The 18,202-nt window shown below is 37.8% G+C and overlaps 1 long non-coding RNA gene across 1 annotated transcript in view; it reads left to right on the top strand.

The window, feature by feature from the left end:
- Positions 1–1,684: 1,684 nt before the first annotated feature.
- The window catches only part of LOC130681220 (uncharacterized), a 324,375-nt gene continuing 307,857 nt past the window's right edge, over positions 1,685–18,202 (top strand). The window contains exon 1 of the long non-coding RNA XR_008994302.1: positions 1,685–1,747. This is a non-coding gene — a long non-coding RNA (uncharacterized LOC130681220). The remainder of the gene's footprint in view (positions 1,748–18,202) is intronic.

Below are 18,202 nucleotides of genomic sequence, written 5' to 3'. Positions count from 1 at the left end.
CTCTTCTTAATTCCTCTCATCTGCCCCCCTCCTTTCCTTCTCAGTGTCTTTTCATGTTTGTTTTCTACCCCTACCCCATCAGTTTACTTCTCCCCTATTCCTCTGGTAGATCACATTCACCTCCTTAACAAAACCTTCCTGACTCTGACCACTAATACCCTTTTTCTCCATTCATTGAAGAATGCATTGTTATAATCAAAGCTATAATACTGTGTTTAAATCATCTGGACTGAACCCTTATTTTTAAGTAGGAGAAATTGAAGCCCACCATTTTTTCACTGGCACAGACTCACTCAAGCAACTAGTTTTGCACATTGTTAGAAGTCAGGCTGCTTTTATCTTTGGTCACTTCATTTTAAAAACTGTGCACAAAATTTTATTAATTTGTTCATTCAAGTGACAGATAAAAATTGTGTGTCTTCTTTGACCCAATCTTTTAATTCACACAAAAACTCTAAGAGTTCAATGCTATAACTGTGCCCACTTTATAGAAGGGGACCAACCCAAGGCATCAGAAGTTAAATGGCAGAGTTGGAATTCAAACCCTAGTGGTTTGGCCCTAGGGCCTGAGTGGTCACCATGTGACACTGCCTCTTTTGTGCTGGCCCCTGGCTGCTTTTTATGTACTTGAGGTATGAGACTATGTCCCAAACTTTTGGATTTCTCTCTGTTCCCCAGATAGGAAGTAAGCACATGGTGTACCTCAATGTTTGTTAAATGACTGCTTTTCTGACCTAGCAAATTGCTTATTAAGATAGCCCCCAAATGTGAGTCAACATTGCCATAGGTATACATTCAAAGAAATGACTTGAACCCAGCCTAAAGCTGGTTCTGTACACAGAATTTAAAGTGTGATAAATAAGACAAAATCAGATAAATAAAACAAAATGATAATCTCATTTTCTTTTATATGTAGATGACTTACCTATTTGCAAGGATATCTTGTTTTACTTTATCAGTGCAACCCTGCAGCTTAAAATACTTGATTTTATTTAGTTTTTTTTCACAAAGTCAAGCAAATATGTACAGAATTTGGATGGCACAGCTTTTGTTAGTTCTTTCAGCCCCTTGACTGGATTTGAGTTCTCTATACTCTCCAGGGTTTTCAGTTGACTTCTACATATTCTGCTCTGTGTAGACTCTACCTAGCCATCTCCATGCTTAATTGCTCCATATGAAATATGAAAATGAGTAAAAGTATGTTGTATCCATGCTAACATGGTAAGTGAATATGGAGCTATTAGAGGTTCACCTGGATCTCCAGGAAGATTTTCTGGATAATAACACAGTCTCAGTGTTTGATATTGAACCAAGTATGTAGTCCCCAAAAAAGAAAAAGAAAATCCTTCTTGTAGTCAGGCCATTCCAGATCAAACAAAATAAAATCAAACCTCCAAATCCTTATTGCAGAAAGTACAGTATATTGTATCAAAATAGTGATTTATGATATAGGGCACCACAGAAAAAAATAGAACATTATTATCCTTTCAACTCAAGAGCAAGATAAGATCGATTTGCTTTTATCCTTTAAGTGACTGCTGGTAAGCTTAGGTTTATATGACCAATGGTAGGACTTACTAAAATGATAATCAATAGTATGAATTCCAGTTTTACTTGAGGTTGGTATATCATATATTGGTGAGAAGTTTTACTTCATTCATGGGTTGCTATCTTTTTCTCTTACAGGTAGCAGAAAATTCCTCTTGAATTGAAACGACAACAAAAGCCCACATTTAGCCAATCAAAGGTACTGTGAATAGGTACACTGTTGATTTGATTTCCTAACAGTCTGGAGAACCACCCTAACTATTGTCTTGAGTCTTCACTTGAATTTATTTTAAAAGTTACACAGTGGTTTGTGACTTTTTGTTCTAGAAAAAAATGAAGACGAGGATTCTTTATATCTCTCATATTTTATTTTAAAGTAATTATGTAGATGCCATGTTTACTGTTAGCATTACCATTTAGAAATATGACTTCCCAGTTTTAGTTCAGTTTCCATCTATTAAAAGTAAATATAGAACAGTTTACCCCCTGATGGAAATGAAAAACTAACTGTAATATCTTTTAGCACAATAACTATGCTTGTTATGATGATTTTAGCTGAACTCACTGGGACAGATATAATGCCTGAATAGCTCTGTCTACAGAATGGCAGCATGCAGACCATTTGCTGGGGAAAAGAAATGCAGTAGTACATCTCCCTTCATTTGCTTATAAACAATAAAATATATTTTTAAGGGAGGCTGCTACTTGATCAACTAGATTTAGGGTAGTAGAATGCAGACATACCCTTGGGTTTCAACACATGGGTGCTGTCATCTTTCTGTCTCTTTCTAGTTGAATATGTCCATTTATGTTGCTTGGGAAAAGACAGCTACCGCAATATGAAGCATCAGTACTAAATCTGAATGATACCCAATTAGGAAAGAGCCATGAAAGAAGAATATTGACAGGAAAACCTTAGTGAGCTTGGCTGTCCATATAGCAGGAGACCCTAATCAGTTGTTGGATTTGCTTAATCATAATTAGAGGTAGTAGTTGACTCAGATGCAGCCTACTAAGTAGAACAGTGGCAGAACAAAGACTAAGTTGCTTCAAGGGCCCTGGACTAGGGAGCAGATTATTGCTGTGAAAAACTACGTAAATATCTGATGTCTTTTTTCTTGGGCTACGTGGATACACTTCTCATTGAGAAAATGGATGCATGTGGATAGCTGTGGAATCCATTCATGATCTTTTCTGTGCTGTATAGACAGGTTGAAGAGGGTGCATATTGGTTTAGTGACTAATGCTGACTATATACCATCACCAGATTCAAATTGGTCAATGGAGACTAACCACAGTGCCCAAATCAGCTGTGCTATGGCTGGGTTAGTTCACCTTTATTGTGACCTGGCAGCCTGGGTGTTTGGGTTCTGACAAAGGAACGAGTTACCACAAACCCTCTCTGAGGCTGTGGTGGTCAGTAACATACTGGGACACATCCTGGTGCCCTTCCTAGTGTGTTGGGGCTGTGATAATGGCACCATTGGAAGACTTCAGGACTTTGGCCTACTTAGAGGAGTTGTGGCCTTGCCCCCAAGCAGGCAGCTCTGATCTGGGAACATTTTGGAGGGTTTATTGGACGTGGAAGCATGTGTCCTGTAGTCAGCACCTTTTACCACCAGGCCAAACACGATGCATTTCTGTGGTCCACCAGGGGCTGCAGTGTTTTGGAAACTCTAGATCTGTGTATGCTTGTAACTCAACATAAGGTCTTATCCACTCTACTGCTAGTGACACAGGTCAGACAAGTGGTTTTTGAACCCCTTCCATTCGTTGACAGTTATCTCATTGGTAGGGCCTTGCCCACCCCTGTGTCTTCCGCTTGAGCTTATTGAGCCAGCAAAGGGACTTTGTGAGATTCCTTGAGTGATGGTAACTCTTTTATGATTGGAAGAGTGGTGACCGAGTGTGGGTGTTGGCAAAACCCTTGTATCTGCTTTATGGGCATCAGAACCTTGAGTGCATCCTGATCTAATTTATTGTCAGGAGTGAGAATCCATTTGTTATATTTGTTAATCTGGTAACCTAGATTCAATACCATAACTTTTCTTGTCTAGAAAATCACTGTTAGAAAAGCGGCTTTGACCCCTCAGCCATTATGTCTGTCTGCCTTGCTGACTTGTTTTGTTACAAACATGTGTTGGGTACCCACTGTATTTTGGTCATTTAAAATAAGTATACTATGCATATATACATTTGAGAATATTATTTCAAACTGGGAGAAAATCTTGGTTTCCATCTGTATCAACATTGAATGAAAGATACCATTGGTATGAGATGTCATAATTATGGGGCTGTAATTATGTGTCAGATACTGTTCTGAGTAGGCAGCACTGAAGAAATGGTTAAAAATACGTGTCTTGATAGAGGTTACATTCTGTCCAGGGGAATCAAGGTGGGGCAGATCATAAACAAAATCCATCAATAAAATGTATGGTATGTTAGATGGTTGACAAGTGTGACTGAGAAAAAGAAAGCATAGGTGGCCTCACTGAGGTGGTATTTGAGCACAGGACTGAAGGAAGTAAGGGAATGGAGAATATTGCTGGCAGAGGGAACAGCAAATGAATCAGGCCCTGATTCTAGGAGTGTGCCTAGCATATTGAAAGCACAGCAAGGCATGACGTGTATGAAGCAAGAGGCTAGTGAGAGATGAGGTCTGAGGAGTAATGGGGGAGGGTAGGTCAAAGAGGGTTTGATTGTTGTTTTTGTGGGCTTAGGTAATACATCTGAGTCTCTTGACCTACTTGGAATATTGTGGCAATTCTTGTGAAGGACTGGCTACCCAGGGAAATTGTTGAATGAAATTTCTAATATTCATAAAATTATTCCACAGTCCAGTATCTCTATACAAGGTTATACTGACATGTGTAGAAGAGGACAGATAAGTGGGCAGCAAGTCCCTTTGTGGGGAAGAATGAAGCTAAGGTAGGAAGTACTCCTCATCATGGTGGAGTACTAGATAGTATTTTACCTTGTCTTCAGAAGACTGTGACTTAGCAACTTGACAAGAACAGCTGCTTATGAATTTGCCAGTATAAAAATGTTTAGGAACATTTTACTTTTTAAAGATTCCTGTATTTTTTTTTTCTTGCTTGTTTGAGCCACACCTAATATTTATTATTTTCCCAAAACAATAAGTGAACCAGATAATTTTGCACAACAATCTCAGTATAAATTGAGAACAGTTTTTGGAGCAAGGGATTAAGTTTGGTGATAACATTATGTAGATAGCTAGATGGATGGATAAATAGATAGATGAGTCCTGTTTGCCTTATATTAGTCTAAATTAAATCATAACTCCTGGATGAAATATCCATTACATCTACCCATCAAATGTTTGTCCCTGTGACAGCATTACACTAAGCCAACAGGTAACATTTTAACATTATAAACTAACAGAGATACAGCTTTCTTTCTTACTCATCCCCAAAAGTGAATTTTTTCTTCCTATGTTGCCATTATCATCTGGATACAATTCATGGTAGCCTCTTAGATTGCTCCAAGGGGTGTGGATAACGTAATGCTCTTTTAAAAAAAAAAATCCCCTTTCTTCTATAGCAGGGGTTTTTAATTGGGATTACCATCCAGAGGGTCCATAGCAAGGCTTCAGTGGTTCTCTTTTCCCCTTGGTATCGTATACATGCATTTATGTATATGTCCACGTGTATATTTCTCTGAGGAGAGAATTCTGACCCTCATCAGTTTCTCAAAGGGGTGTGTGATTGGAAAAAACATTGAATCACTTGTTTAATAGAAAACATTTTAGTGAGTATTGAGTGTCATAAGACACAGCATGAGCTCTCCATACAGGAAGAGGCATGGCTGGGGCATTGAGTGCATTCATATCAGTTTAGCAGGCTTGAGACTTTGTGTACCAACCACACTGCTAAGGAAATAAGGAAATAATCTAAAGAGGGAACACATTTCAAAGGAAAAAATAAGATGAGTTTTCCAGGGACTGATGGATTCACTTATGGACCCAATTGTGGGGCAAAGATGGATGGAAGGAAGAATTTTGACCTCTCCATTGTCCATTGGTAGCTCTCCTGACTTGGAGGGATGTACTGTCCTGCAGGTAATTGTGTAAGTGTTCAAATACCTTTTTAAGGAGCCCAGCCCTCACTGGATTTCAGAAATTGAGCATATTGTGGAAGCAGGACATGAGTGGTTTCTGTTGTCAAGAATTGTAGAGCAGGAACAGCTGTTGTGTAGAAGGGAAGAAAGGAAGCTTCATTTTAGAATTTGTGTTTTTTTAATTTCATGTACCTGGTGGACATCAAAAATAAATGTTTGTGGCGACTAAAGAAGAGATGTCTTAGACTATCCTTATGAGGATCATCTCTCAGGAGATTAAAGACAGGGCAAGAGTAGAAAATGTCATTGATGGCAGAACAAGAGAAAGTGGATATTTTACCCTCTTCTAGTTATGAGGCTTAGAACCCAGGAGGGCCTTGGACTGGAAGTGTTGCAGAATACAGATTAATATGAAATCCCTTGGTAGGTTGGGGGGATTGCCACACGTGCAGCACATTTTACACAGCAGCAGCCCAGACACGGGGGTTTGTGAGAGGAAACAGTAATAGCTGGTCTAAAGCATAAGCTATAATGGAAATACTTTATGACCAGTTTGCAAAGATTATGTAAAACCAATAATAAGCATGGCCAGCAATGGTGACAGAGAAAGAATTTATTATATAAAGACTTGCTGGGTGTGATATAAATGCCGAAGTCTATAGATTCTTAAAGGATCAAAGAAGAACAGACTGAAAGGAAAAGAAACTAGTAATAAAAGGAGAAAATACATAGAAAAATTTAGTTTAGTGTTTTTAATTTAATGCAACAATATGTTATATCAACAAGGAAGATAAAAGGATGAATAAGAAATATTAGAGTCTTCAAGGAGCTTCCAATATACCTACATAGTTTAAAAGCAAATACTGTGGTATAGATACGTTATACAGGACTAGCACATACAGAACACTTTGCTAGGGGCTTCAGGGGATGCAGAGAGGAATCCTTATCTGGAGATTAGTTTACACCAGTGAGGGGAGCTAAATCCTGCATACACATTAACCTTCACATACACAAGAATATGTTAATTGCCACTACAGACAGTGGTATCCGTGTTCAAAGAAGGCGAGCTCCTATCTGATCAAGGGAAATCAGAAAAGGCTTCAGAGAGGAGGTGACATTTACAGAGGGCTTTGAAGGATGTACAGAACTTTGTCAGGCTACTAGATATGTTCAAAAGGAATAGATGCAAAAATATTGTAAAATTATTTGGTTTGGTGAGAAAATACTTGTATGTAGGAGTATGCTTTGAATGAAAAATCATCAGTAGCATCATCTTCTTTGGTATTTTATAACTAACTGCAGATAATTACCCTTTTAGAGGCATGAGGAAGACAAGTTAATCCTTGAATATCTCCTGACTCTATAATCCAGTGATTTTCTGAGCCTGCACTCATGGAAAGTAATTTAAACGCTTATCTATTTAAATAAAATTTCTAACGGTACCTTAAAAGGACTTAAAAAGTCTGGTAAATGCCTTTGTTAGTGATAATAAATGCAACCATATTTTACTAAATTCTCCCCAAAACCTTATGATTTATGGATTATAATTCTTTTCATTTTTTCAATTTTAGTCTTTTTATTGGAATGTAGTTGCTATATTATATTGATTTCAGATGTTCAACATAGTGACTTGCTAATTATATATATTACTAAAAGCTTGCCACAGTAAATATAGTTACCCCCAATAAAATTCTTATTTTCAAATATGAAGAAATGCTCAGAGAAGTTAAGCAATTGTCCCAAGCTCACACAGTTATTCAGTGGCAGACATAGGACTCCAAACCATGGCCTACGAACTCCATAGACTGTTGTCTTAACCACTACTCAGTGCCATCTTGTTATCTTTTTACTGGTGGCTGTATTGGAGTTCCTATTTGCCAGTAACAAATCCATGGTAGCTGAGGGAAGTAGAGAAGTAACTTATTAAAGGCAATTGGCCGGCTCACTGACTCTCCAACTTGAAGGCTGTGTGTCCCCAAAGCATACCCAGCCCCACTGCTGCACGATTTAATAGAGACCTCGTGACCGTGCTTCTGTGCACAGCTTTGCAAAGGGTGCTGCTAGCAGGGGGGTGCCACAGCTGCATCTGGGCCCCTGCTGCTCCTGAACGCTGGAAATCACTGTACTTCTCTTGGCAGGGTAAGTTCCACGTGGTCTCTCCTGCCTCATTGTACTTCCTTGAAGTTGTGTGTGGGTGTGTCTAGTTGGCAGAGCCTAAGTCACATGTTACAACAAAGTACAAACGAATCTGGGAAACAAATGTCTAGCTTCTAACTTGGGGAAGACAGTGATACATTACAAAATTCCCCATATATATATAGGAAGGATTTTCAAAAGATTCTGGAGAGCTAAAAATGAGTGGCCCAGGAGAGGCTTATTCTGCATAGGATTCCAACCTTTGTCTAAATTGTTCTTTTATCTGTCTAGAGTTCCTATCAGCCCTTTACTTCCTTGTATTCAGAAGGGACCCTACCAGCATCTCAGTTCTAACACCATACCAGCAATGACCGAGGCAGTAAAAAATATATCACCGAATTAATTTAGTGGAAGCACTAAAACATTCATGGTCTTAAAATTTTAACAGAAGCCTGTGTTTTCTCCATTAAAAAAAATTAATCGGGTAGGATGTCTTTAATCAAAAGACAAGTCAACTGGGTCACACAAAAGACCAAGTAATGGCATTGTAACTTTACAAATTCTCTGACTTTTGGCTGCTTTTTATAAGCCTGAAAAAAATATCAAAAGCAGTAAAAACATATTATTTCTGTCAGTAGTCCTCATACAATGTTGTGAAAACCATCTCTTTACGAAGGAAGCAACATACTGAGCAGCAAGCCCCAGTCACAGGAAGTTCATTTTTTCTTTGGCTTACAGCCCAATGCCATCAGAACTAATTAAAAACAGAGCCACGCTGGTATGGGGCTCAGTGTTTGGGTTTTACAATAACAGAGTCGCAAAGCAGGGGGATGTCTAATGAGAATAGTTTCCGAGTTTGTTTTGTAGCATTGGGCAACTATGTCAATTACTGGAACTGCAGCTCAGGGCCAGCACCCATGCTGGGATGTGAGAGAGTCTTATTGCCGTACAGATTGAGCTTCCACTTTGATACATGTGATATGCATGTCACTCGAAGGCTGGTGTACTCCTTGGCTGCAGACTCCATCAGAGGAGGTTGATGCCACCTTGCTCCTCTTGTCTGAGGCCAGATCAAATGTTACCAGGCCCAGATTTCATCTGCATCATCAGTTATGCTCTAGTTAAAAAATGAAGCATGTCTTCTGGTTGGGAAATTATTGGAAATGAAGTCTCTGACTTACATAGCCATATGTGTGAGCTGCTGGGGAATTAATGCAGGATGTGAGAGGGGGACAGAGAGAGACGCACATACAATATAAGGTAAAGAAAGAAGAACAAAGCAGTATGGCCAAGCATTAGATAATTCAGGGCCAAAACATCCCCTTTGCTTTCTGTATAATAGTAATAAAAGCAATACTTTTTTTCTTCTTTCTTCTCCTTTTCCTTTTTGGTTTATATAAGAACTGCACCCCCTCCAAAAAAAAAGAACCTTGTTTTCTCTATGTGTATATGGTGATCATGGTGCCTGATCTCTGGTCATTTAAGAAACTGACTTGTAAGAAGGAGGTAGAATGATGGAAAAAGCTAATTGTTTTAGATAGGAAATTATCAGTAGAAGGCCTGCAACTTTGTGCAGAGTCTCTTAAAGTTTATAATTTAATTTTGTGTTCACGGGATTTTTCTTCTCAATGTAAAACATGATGGGAGAACATTTCAGTGCCAAATGCAAGTACCCTGAATATATTAAAATAGAACTGCAATGAGAGTGCAACAAATTTGGATCCATCCTTTTTTGTGATTTAGTGCATTTAAAGATACTGTTTGTGTTCTGTATCACTTATATTCCTGAAGAATTTATGCAGAGAAAGTCAATAAGTTTATGGTTCTAGTAGGCAAATTCAAGTAAATTTGAAGATTTATTGATTAATGTATATAATCAAGCAGTTGGTATTTCTCAGTTATTAATGGCTCATGAAACAGATACCTAGTTACATACAATCTTCCATTATGCTTTTTAAAGTTGTGGGCAGACAAGTATATGACAGATGAACATGTATGGGAGCAAGGTTCTAAGAAGGCTGACACACATATTCTATTCCAGCTATGTTTATGTAAATTAATCTAAAACTTCTAATGATTTACAGTGGTGATTGGACATAAAATTCAGGTATTTTAAAAGCACATGCATTTAATGATACTTTGTAAAATAGAGCGTAATTTTACACTTTTTCTTTTCTTACTTTGGTCATCCTTTGGCCTTTCAAGCAGTGTCAGTATTGGTAATTACCCCGGATACCATGTATGTGTACTTTTCATCACAGAAACATAGATCTGCCATGAGAGTTATACATACTAAAAACCTAACAGTCTGGGATTTCCTTAATGCCTCTCTTTCTACTACCTTTTCTCACCTTTCAAAGAGTATTTCATCCAATACTCCATAAAGTCTTCGAATAGTAGATTGAACTAGCTATCTGTACCTATGCTCTCAAATATCTGGGTTTCCAGAGGGCTCAATGAGCAAAAGACCGTGAAGAGTCTGTTTGGAGAATGGCAATAGCATTAGCTCCCTGGGAATGTCATGCCAGAACACTTTGGTGATGCTATGGCCAAGAGGAGAGTGTGCATCTTTAAAATGGGCCTTGGGGCCCTGGTGCCTGTTAACCCTGGGCCAGGGAAAGGGACAAGGAGGTCAGGGGGAAAGGAGAAAAAAAAGATGGAGACTGAAGAAAGATTCAGTGAGCAAAGACTTCTCAAGAAACTCAGGTCGTGGGACTGTATCTGGATAGTACGGACCAGGCTTCTCCAAAACTCTCCTCTCCAAAGAGAAAAGGACTACATGAAATCTGTCTTTAGAACACGATTTACAGGGGGATGGTGCTTGCAGTACAAATCCTGCAGAGGTGGAACGTTGAAAGTCACAGGTGGTAAAGTGAAGTTAGAACATCAGAAACATGAATGAAAGTTAGTTGACTTTTTTCTTCTTCTGCTAGAAAAGGAAATTAGAAAATGTGAATGTGCTTGGCCAGTGTATGGGGGTTTGGGTGATTCCAGTTTTTAATGTTAGTTCTTTTTTTATACTGAACTTCATAGATAAATGGATTCTATTTATGTAGGTGGTTTTGTAGAGCAGTGACAGTCCATTGTATAATCCTCTTCATGTAAATGCTGATCTTGTGATCTGTGGCCTTTAGTGTTATAAGCAGGGAAGGAGAAGAGAAGAGAAAGTAGATTTAATCTGGTATATGTTATGTGCCAGGTACTTTATGGCACATCTGTTTATTCTCAGTATTATTCCCAAAATTGGGGACGGGGTAGTTATATTTTAGAAATAGGGAAACTGAGGCTTAGGTGGAATTAAGGGTAAGGCCATATAATTTGTAAAAGACAGAACTGAGATTTGAACACAGTCTTTCTGATTCCAGAGGCTATGTCTCTCTATTCTTCCCCCTATCATTAATTTTTCTATTATATTTCTTAGTGAATTTGAAAGTCATTACAATCCAGTGGCAGTTCAGAAGGAAGTACCTTTCAGGTACCCACTACTTAAACAGGAAGTTTATCTCCCTGTTAAAGATAAAACTAGTATCTTTGGCTAGGGCCCACGTGATGGTCATTACACTAGTGTGGTACGTCAGGTGGTTTACCATATATATACAGCAGATTCACAAACATTAATGTGGGAATCATGTAGGGAGTTCTTGTTAAAAATATATAAAGACTACAAAACATGCTTCTGAAATTAATGAGAAGCATTGTTTATCCCTTTGCATTGTACAAGGATTTCACTGGCTTTATGGGGATCTACTTAAAGTGTCACTTTATGGCAAGCTAAGACTTTAGGAAAAGTACTTCTGTGGCCTTTTCATTTCTTGTAAGAGAAGGGTTTCCCGATGGGAAGAACTATGTTTTCTGTTTTTTTTAAAAAACATTCCTGGCCACTGAAACATTCCCAGAAATTATGACATGTCATTATGTTGGTGTCAAGAAGTTGAATAAATAATAAATGGAGATTTTGATGCCACTCAAATTTGTCTCCTCTCACTTCTGTGGCTCTGAATGTTCCTCACTTCCTGTCCAGGCATCATACTGTAGTAGTGGTGCGTGGGGCTGGTGTGTTGCTCTCTGAATGTGGCATAATTTCAGAGATGTGAGGTAGGCTTTTGATGGAAGCAGGATTACTATACTTTCCTAATGCTACCTTGCAATTGGGCAGTAGTGCTGCCCCAATACAAATTAAAAAGGCTGGTGGTAGTAATATTGTCATGCTCTTCTTGACCTTATTAAATTTTTCATTTAAGAAGCACTTATGAAGCTTTCATTGGGTGCAGGTCATTAGGGGGATGTTATGAGAAGACAAAGTGCTGTATTTCATGGGATGTCAATCTAGCAGGGACGTTAAGGCAGATGGAACAAGTGCAGTTATAAAGTGGCCTCAACAGTTCTGTGGCATTCCTAAGGATTGGTTTAGAGGATTGGTTTGGTCCCTGCACTGCTCTAGCAATGTCACTGATTCTTTAAACCCATCACTCGCTTTGACTCTTGAGATATTTGAAAGAAAGCAAGTTCCAATAGACTTGGTTTTTCCAAGGGAAAAATAAAAGCCAATTCTCTTTCTCTGTAGACTATTTGGAATTTCTTTTTTTGTAACTTGCCCATAAAAGTTGCCCATGCTTAGTTACTGCTAGTGGTAAGTATATGTGGGGAAGTGCATAACTGAGCAGGCTAGCGAGATGTTGTAAGGTGCTGCTTCATTGAAACACATAGGCATTATTGCAGCTATGACTTCTTCCAAAACAGAAGGGGAGAATATTGATATGTCAACGTAATTCTTCATTTAATGTGAGTTTTGACCTGTTGGCCCCTCTTTTATAGTATGACCTTCTCAAGTTCATTCAACAAAAACAGATCCAGAAGAGCCTGACATTATGAATATGTAGGTAAACTGTGGTCCTATAAACAATTGGAACTAGCTTTTTGAGTCCTCTAAAAACAGACATTGGGGAAGGAACCCACGAAATCAGGTCCCTTGACCCAGCTACAGCCATTTTGTATGAGTTTGTCCTAGAAACATCTAACCTTATGTTAATTACCCCCAAAAAATTCTCCTTAATTGAAACTTAAGATAAGAAGTGCTTTAAAAAGGTTGAGTATTTCGAAGACCAGAAAGTCCAAAGCATTCAAACAGAATAGTCATGCTAGTGGTAGCCGACTGGCTGATTTGCCTATATTGTATCTTCATACATGAGAAATTTATGAACAAATGGGCAGAATAAAGAAAAGAAGGTACTAATTGACTGCATTGTTTGGGTCTAAGTGGGATTCCATAGTATAAATTTTCCATGTATTTAGACTAAGATTGTTGCCTGAGGTGGGACTGTAAAATGGAGCAGCTTCTTTAGAAAACAATCTGGTTATCATATGATCCAGCAATTCTACTCCTAGGTATACACCCAAAGAGATGAAATCATATGTCCACAAAAAAGTACACATGAATGTTCATTGTGATATTATTCATAACAGCCAAAAACTGGAAACAACATGTCAATTGACTGATGAATGCATAAACAAATGTGGTTTATCTATGTAATGAAAGACTATTCAGTGATATGAAGAAATGTAGCACTGATACATGCTACAACATGGACGAACCCTGAAAATCTTATGCTAAGTGAAAGAAGCCAGTCATAATACACCAGGTAATGATTCCATTCATTTGAAATATCCAGAATAGGCAAATGTATAGAGTAAGAAAGTGGGTGAGTGGTTCCCTGGATCTGGGAGTGGGATTGAGGGGACTGGAGGGTGATAGCTAAGGAGTACAGGGTTTTTTTAGGGGTAATGAAAACATTCTCAGATGGGTTGTGGTGATGAGAGCATGACTCTGTGAATATACTAAAAGCCATTGGATTATACACTTCAAATGGATGAAATGTATGGTATGTGAATTGTATCTCAATAAAGCTGTTTAAAAGAAAAAAATGCTGTCTGCATGCACAGTTCCAGTATATAAAAACCGAATGACTTCATATTATCAATTTAAAAACCCTCACTTGTATTATGCTACCTGACCTTTGGTCTCTTTTAATAAAGGTTTAGTAAGACTGGAATTACATTTTATAAGGTGGGCATATAAGAGCTAAGGGAGCTATCTGATTATCACCTATAATATACCAGCAGTGCTTTTGGTCACTATGTAAAAGAACCCCTTTTTAACCATGAAAAATCTGACTGAAGTCAATCACAAGAGAACCACATTCATTTGAGAAGGATTTTGTAAAGCAAAAGTAATTGGCAATAATATATATAGGACTTGTAAATATTATATATACTTCATATAGTTAGGTCTGAAACTTCTGGGCTTTTGTCATTGGGAACTGTATTTGTACTCTGTTCTTATAGCATGAGACCTCTCAAATTCATAAAGAAACCTTAAAAAATTATTTTTAGCTGTTAAGGATTGCATGCAGAATATGAGATGTGGTTGTCACATGCTCTGTGCCTCATACAGAAAAGCATAGCACTGGGATCTTGGTCTTCTGCTTTCATCATATTAAATTTGCTTGGCAAATTTGAACAGACTAATATATATTTTTCTCTTTCCTACTCATTTTAAACTGTGTGATAAGGTGTCAGTAAAAGAAAATCCCTTGCTTATGATGTAGAATATACTTCAAGAAAGGTATCCTTTTCTTGTTCATTCGGAATCAGTTGCCAGAGTAATGAAGTAGGTCTAAGGTTCTTGTTCTGATTCAGTCATTACCTAGGAGTGTTTGTGAGGGTGTGTGTGTGTGTGTGTGTGTGTGTGTGTGTGTGTGTGTGTGTGTGTGCGTGTTTGGATGGGGGAGGCTACCTTAATTGAGCAACACCTCATTTCTCCTCTAGGCCTTGGGTTTACTTCACTGTCAGTCTGTCAATGAGTAAGTTAGGGGATACATTCCAACATCCCTTCCATTTCTAGACCTGTGAATTTAGTCATTATGTATTGACATATGCCAAACTACTGGTCTCTGCAACATGGTTTAGAGTGATTATATCTGTTCCTTAGGATCATTCTCTTCAGCTGTTCCTGATATTACTCTTATTTTTGCTCTTAATCCCTGGATTTCCTTTCCTTACCTTTAGTTTGCTGCTTCTAATCTATTATGGATTTGGGAGAAGCAAGTTTATAAGAATGGCATGTAAGCCATGAGCAAAAACTGATGTCTGAGGGGCAAGTTATCCAAAGAACAAAGTACAGAACGTTAGATCATGGTGAAGTGTTTATTGCTCAAGGTCTTTGCAGTGATTGGTGAGCCAAAGTTGCTATTGTAAACAGTATCTGGATGATCTCATTATATTTTATATATATATATATGTATATATATATATATATATATATATATACATATATATATTTGGCTTTAAAAAAAATTAAGGTATCATTGATATACACTCTTATGAAGGTGTCACATGAAAAACTTTGTGGTTACTACATTCACTCATATTATCAAGACCCCCCAATACCCAATTAAAATCACTATCCATCAGTGTAGTAAGATGCCACAGGATCTCACAATATTTTTACTGTGCATTTTATTACTTGGTATTTATTCTGTATTTTGGTCATATTGCAATATGTTGGTAGTTTTTAGTAGAGGACATCTCAGGAAATCCAGGTTTATTTATAGGACAGATTTTAAGAAATCTAATTTTTACATATGGGAATGTTGAGGAAGAGAGATTATCTTAAAGCTACACATTATATTTAAAGCAGAAGCAAGATTAAAATCTAGAGTTCCTGACCCTTAGGAAATTATCATCCATTTAAGAGTTTCAGTAAATGGGTCATAGACATTATTATGGAGGAAATTTTACTTCCAGGGCCTTCAACACAGATGCAGAAAATAAAAAATGTGTTCTGTTCTTTATAATTTGGCCTTGATTCATCTTCCCTGGTGGGAAATTCCAATGTGGTTATTCTTATAGGTCTCCTTTGTGTTCAAGACATGTACGGGTGTTAAGCAGTCCAAAGGTGTTGCAAGGCCACCTCAGGTTCCATCTCAGCTGTACATTTGCTTTTTCTGCCCACTGACTTTGTTTTGAGGGTTGTTACTGTTTTCACAGCACAGTTGAGGTATGGGAAAGTCTTCTGGGCTTCCGGTACCACCTCTCAATCTCCGAGGTGCATTTTTCTTGACAGTTTTGCATTTTGACTCCTCTGGGACCCATAGACCTCTCTCTTCTCTCCAAGTCAGTAAGAAATTCTTTTCCTTGTTTATAAAAACCAGCCTTCCCCTTTTCTTCTTTCCAGACACTCTGCTTCTTCCTTCCACCTCTCTTTGCATGTCTGCTCTCTTTGACAACTTTGAATGTTCTCCCAAGGCTGAGGCTTTAAAACAGAGTCAGAAAGTCTGTCACGTTAATCCTGCATTTTCTCCTGCCTTCGACCACGTCTGGCCCTCCCACCCCTAGGTGCTGAAAAAATAACCAACTACTTGCTTGAATATCGGAAAGTAAGAAACACGTATTAAATTGGTTACTTCAGGATGGAAGGATTAAGGGTGAGGTGGAGAAAGATTATGATTATTTTCTTTATTCACTTGTGTGATTTTTTGATCTGTCACAAGTAGCATATATTTTATAATGAAAAGTTCTAGTGAAATTTTAAAAAGGAATTGGCTGAGGTTTGGAAAATAGGCTAGAGCTTTGCTAAAATCATATTTTAAAAATAGCTAGGGCCTTTTTTGTGGGCTCCAGTCTGTTCTCCAAACTGCAATTTTATTTGCCTATTTTAGTACCACACAATTGGAAATTGAAATGAACAATTCACTTACAGTAGCTTAAAAACAAAATACTTAGGGATAATAATATTGGGAAAGGACAGTATTTTCAACAAGTGTCTCTGGAACAATTGCATATTCATATACAAAAAAATGAACCTCAACCATTAACTCAACCAAAAATAAAATTTAACTGGAAATGATACATAGACTAAAAAGTAACACTTAATACTTTAAAATACTTTATTTTATTATATGCAATTATATTCATTATACCTGAATTTAAAAATATACTTGGGGTGGAGGGGTTATGTTTCTTTGTTTCCTCATCTGTAATGTGGGTCTATTGATAAGACCTATCATTTAGGATTATTTTGAGGATGAACTGAGATAGTACAATTAGAGGGCTTTGGAAAGTGTCTGCCATATAGGCTAAGAACTCTCTACATGTTTGATGTTTTAATTATTGATTATGGCTTTTCTTCCACTTACTGAAGTTTTAGCTGCTAACTTATTATATAGTTATCCTGAAGATTTCATTTGGAAAAAAGAGTTTGTTGCCAACAAGAACAAAATATATGTTTGTGACTATATCTGAAAACTATGACCTCAGACAGGGTAGGTATATGTGTCTTGGCAGTTGTGATATGGTGGGTTGGCAAAATGTTAGGGACTGTGCCTGCTTGAAGCCTGGGGGATACTGGCCCCCTTTCCCTGGGCATTGCCTTGTCTAAGATTTTTCTGCCTTAGCTGGTGATCATGGAGGCCTAGGGCTCATCTGAGCAAAAACTGCTTGGATTTAGAAGGATAGTTTCTCAGTGTGCTGTGTTTCATTCCGAAATAATATTTTTAGATCTCTGTGTCCTTCTGGTTCAGTAAATCTCTGCATCAATCTCATTTCTTACTCCAGCACTGATAATTCCCATTCAGCACTCTGCCTTTACTCCTTTGCACTAGTTCCACTTTCCGTCTTTCTAGAAGTGCTGATTTCTTTGTATCTTAGTATTAATACAGCAGATTATCAACTTAATGTCTTTCCATTGCCTATGTTGTTCCAAGATTATTTGTAGGTGGTTTTCTATTAATTAGAGACTTTTAATTTTGAAATAGTTTTATACTTAGAGAAAACCTCAACGAATAGAATGGAGAGTTCCTGTATACTCTCATGCCATTCTCCTAACATTTCTATTGTAATCATATAACCATAGGACAGTTAAGAAAACCAGGAAATTAACGATGACACAATACAATACTGTTGACTTATCTAGAGACCTTGTTTACATTTCACAGCTTTCCCACCAACGTCCTCTTTTCTGGTCCAGCTTTCTGTCCAGGATTCCACATGGCATTTAGCTGTCACCTCCTCAGTGTCCTCCATCTGTGACACTTCCCCGGTCTTCCCTTGTCTTTTATGACCATGACACTTTTGAAGAGTAGTACTACTGATTAGCTATTTTGTAGAATGTCCCTCAGTTTGAGTTTGTCTGATGACTTACTAATGCTTAGACTGAGGTTACATATTTTTGGTCAAGAAAACCACAGAAATGATGTAGTGCCCTTCCCTGCTCAACACAGGAGGGTACAGGCTGCTGATAGGTCTAACTGCTGGTGACGTTGACCTTGATCACTTGATTAAGGTAATGTCTGCCATGCGTATCGACTCTTTTCCTTTTGTAACTAATAAATATCTTGGGAGAGATATTTAGAGAATTTGGAAATATTGTGTCTTCATTATACTT

The sequence above is a fragment of the Manis pentadactyla genome, chromosome 16, assembly GCF_030020395.1.
Source record: "Manis pentadactyla isolate mManPen7 chromosome 16, mManPen7.hap1, whole genome shotgun sequence".
Classification (NCBI taxonomy): Eukaryota; Metazoa; Chordata; class Mammalia; order Pholidota; family Manidae; genus Manis; species Manis pentadactyla.
This window is presented reverse-complemented; position numbering and strand designations above follow the sequence as displayed.